General features: G+C 40.4%; 1 non-coding gene across 1 annotated transcript; it reads right to left on the reverse strand.

Moving 5' to 3' along the window:
- Positions 1-904: 904 nt before the first annotated feature.
- LOC132625355 (small nucleolar RNA R71) lies at positions 905-1,010 on the reverse strand. The gene has a single exon (XR_009576791.1). It is a non-coding gene; the product is annotated as a small nucleolar RNA R71 (small nucleolar RNA).
- Between the last annotated feature and the right edge of the window lie 2,731 nt (positions 1,011-3,741).

Consider the following 3,741-nt stretch of genomic DNA (forward strand, 5'->3'; position numbering starts at 1 on the left):
GAGATTCATATAGAGGTTAAGTGCATTCGTATAACGATCCATTAGAAGTATATCAAGATCAATACCCATGATCATACACTTTATCTGAAGGGGACACAACCTTGGTTTCTTTTACCATAAATTACAATCCAAATCAATTAGTAGCCATTAGTTATAAAACAACCAACTTTTACCAAAAATCATCGGATTAAGACATTAGACCTAAATTAAGTATTCTACGAGTTTAGTAACCTTTTCTCACCATATTTCTTGTGGGATTCGACCCCAACTTTGTTGGGTTACTATAATTGACATAGTCTGATTTACGCTAATAAAATGTGTAATTTGAGCATATCAAATGTTGGCGTTGTTGCCGGGGAATACGATTTTGAAATTACTAAATAGTATTTGCTTTGATTGAAGTATTTTTGTTATTCCATCACACCTTGTTTGCTATTCCTTGTAGACCAGGTGAATATGAATCTGAATCAGCAAAACCAACGTGCTGGTAACTGGGGGGGGGGGGGTCGATTGAATAATCAGGTGAATGAATCAGATGACGAGAATATTTTAGTTGATCTTGTTCCTAAAGAGGATTATGCATCTGCTGTTGTTCATCCTCGGGTTGGAGCTGCAAGCTTCAAAATTGACTCCTCGCTATACCAGTTGTTGAATCTTGAGGGATACTTTTAGAACTCTACCGATAATTACCCTCAACGTCATTTGCACAATTTTGTGGATGTATGTGCTAATCATATCCAAAACAACGTTTCACAGGATGCTATTCGGCTGAGGCTTTTCAAATATTCCTTAGCTGGAGATGCAAGAGCATGGTTCGAGAAGCTATCCCAGAATTCTATTACTACATGGGCAAAGATAGTAGCAGTCTTTCTCAAGAAATTGTACCCTCCTAGCAAGAAGGCTGAGATTCATGACAAGATCTATGAATTTAAGCAGCGACTAGAGGAGCAATTATATGAAGCTTGGGAGAGATTTAAAGAGTATTTGCAGAAGATTCCAAATTATGGTTTTTCGGAGAACATATTAATGGAGAAGTTCTATCGTGGGCTGGATCTAGTTAAGCAATCAATTGTAAACAATGCAGCTGATGGTTGTTTTATGAATAAATCTTACCGACCAGTGACCAACATACTTGACAGGCTGACTACGCACAATCAGGCTTGGCACTCAAACAATGTTGATATTGTGTCTTACGGTAGCGTCATGATCATGAATATGGTAAAGGAGAAACAAGATACCCAGCAAACATTGGCTGAGCTTGCAACGAATATTTCCTTGCTAACCAAGAAGTTTGATGAGACCCAGATTAAGAAGGTAAATATTTGTGAGGAGGAATCAGGTATGCCGAAAGGGATGTACCAGATCCAAGAGGGACTGTTTCACGAGGGACCTCCTATGCAGGTTGAAGACACTAACTATGTGAACATTCTCATCGGGGTTATCAAAGACAAAACTACCAAGGTGGTTACCAGAATCAGAATCAATGGAGACCTCAGCAGGGTCAGGATGCCTACAATAACAATAACTCAGGGAACTACAATAATAATTATGGCGGTACGAACCAAGGGAGATACAACAACAACAACAATTTTAGGAACAAGAGTTCCAATCCTTATATACCACCGAAAGGGAAATCAACAGAGCAAGGTAGTTCGAGGGTTGAAGCAATGCTTAAGAAGGTTATGGTAAATCAACCAAAGTCTGAGAGGAAATTATCTGGGCTAACGGAGAGAGTGGGTTCCCATACAGTAGCCATTCAGAATCTCGAGTCACAGATGCGTGATATTTCTAGCGAGCAGCACCCTCCTAAAAAGGGAGGACTTCCTAGTGACACTATTCTAAATTCGAAGAATAGGGGAGGCGGTGTAGATCGAGTGTTTGCCATTAGTACTCGAAGTGGTAAAATACTCCAAGGTGTTGAAAAAAAGGTTGTTGAGCTCGAGCCGATTGATGAAGATGAAGAGGTGCAGTCTGAAACCAATTATTGTTGATGAGAATCCTACTGACGAGAAAGTGGCTGATATTCCAGAAATTTTGAAGGAGGCTGATGACAAAAGCAAGCAAACTGTGAAAGGGGCTCCCCGCCCTTTGACTCAGCTTTTCAAATCTAAACCTCCCTTTCCTTAGAGGTTGATGAAGAAGAAGGAAGATACTAAGTTAAAAAAAAATTATGATTAGCTGAAGCAGCTGTCTCTGAATTTTCCTTTCTTGGAAGTTGTCAAAGAGATGCCCGGTTTTGCTAAATATTTGAAGGACCTGCTAACCATGAAGAAAATGGTGCAACATGAAACCGAGAGTTTGACTCACACTGTGAGTTCCATCATTTCAACAACTACTGTTCAGAAAAAGGGCGATCTAGGGGCGTTCACCATTTCTTGCTCTGTTGGGCACCATGATTTTTCTCGTGCTTTGTGTGATAATGGGAAGAGTATTAATTTGATGCCACTTTCTATATACTAGCAATAATGTTTGGGGATGCTAAGGCCACCTACTATGAGGTTGCAGATGGTTGACAGATCTATTAAGAAGCCTATTGGCGTGGTTGATGATGTCCTTGTGCGGGTTGGTAAATTTATGTTACCCGCAGATTTTGTGATTCTTGACTGTCCTATTGATCGGGACATTCTTATTATTTTGGGGAGAACTTTCCTTGCTATGGGAAGAGCTCTGATGGATTCGGAGAAGATTGAAATCAAGTTCCATGTCAATGATGAGGAGGTTACTTTTTAGGAAAGCAAGGGGATGAATTTACCAGGTGCTTATGAGAGAATTTCGGAGATTGATTCTTTTGATGTTTTTGACGAAGCGGTGGAGTTCAGGATGGAAGAAGAAAGTTTGGGTGAAGCTCTGGCTGGTATTCTTGTAAACTTTAATGCTGAAGACACGAAGGGTTATATGGAGACGGTTAATTCTCTTGCTGGGTTAGGTTCATATTCTTACCACCTAAAGAAGCTGAATCTTGATCTAGAAAATAGAACAACTCCTCCAGCAAAGCCTTCGATCATTGAACCACCGAAGTTGAAGCTTAAGCAGCTCCCATCACATTTGAAGTATGAGTTCCTTGGTTCGAATAATACATTTCCAGTGATTATTTTAGCACTACTGACTGAGGAACAGATTGAGCGACTTTTAGAGGTATTGCGTGAATATAGGTGTGCCATTGGTTGGACCATAACAGACATTCGGGGAATTCCTTTTGGGATCTGTGAACATAAATTCCAGTTGGAGTAGGATAGCAAGCCGAGCGTGGAGCATCAAAGGAGACTGAATGAGAATATGCAAGAAGTCATCAAGAAAGAGATCATCAAATGGTTAGATGCTGGAGTGGTTTAGCCGATTGCTAATAGTAAATGGGTGAGCCGGTTGAATATGTTCCGAAAAAGGGCGGCATCACAGTGGTGCCCAATGCAAAGAATAAGTTGATTCCGATGAGGATTGTAACCGGATGGAGAGTTTGCATGGATTATCGTAAGCTCCACACTGCCACTTTGTAAGGATCACTTCCCTATGCCTTTTATTAATCAAATGCTTGATTGGCTAGCGGGCGATCTTATTATTGCTTCCTTGATGGTTATTCAGGCTACAATCAGATCAACATCGCCCTAGAAGATCAAGAGAAGACAACTTTTACTTGTCTGTATGGGACATTTGCTTTCAGCATAATGTCGTTTGGTCTTTGCAATGCACCGTATACATTTCAGCGGTGTGTGATTTCGATATTCTCTGATATGGTTGAAGACT

Source organism: Lycium barbarum, chromosome 12, assembly GCF_019175385.1.
Source record: "Lycium barbarum isolate Lr01 chromosome 12, ASM1917538v2, whole genome shotgun sequence".
NCBI classification, from domain to species: Eukaryota; Viridiplantae; Streptophyta; class Magnoliopsida; order Solanales; family Solanaceae; genus Lycium; species Lycium barbarum.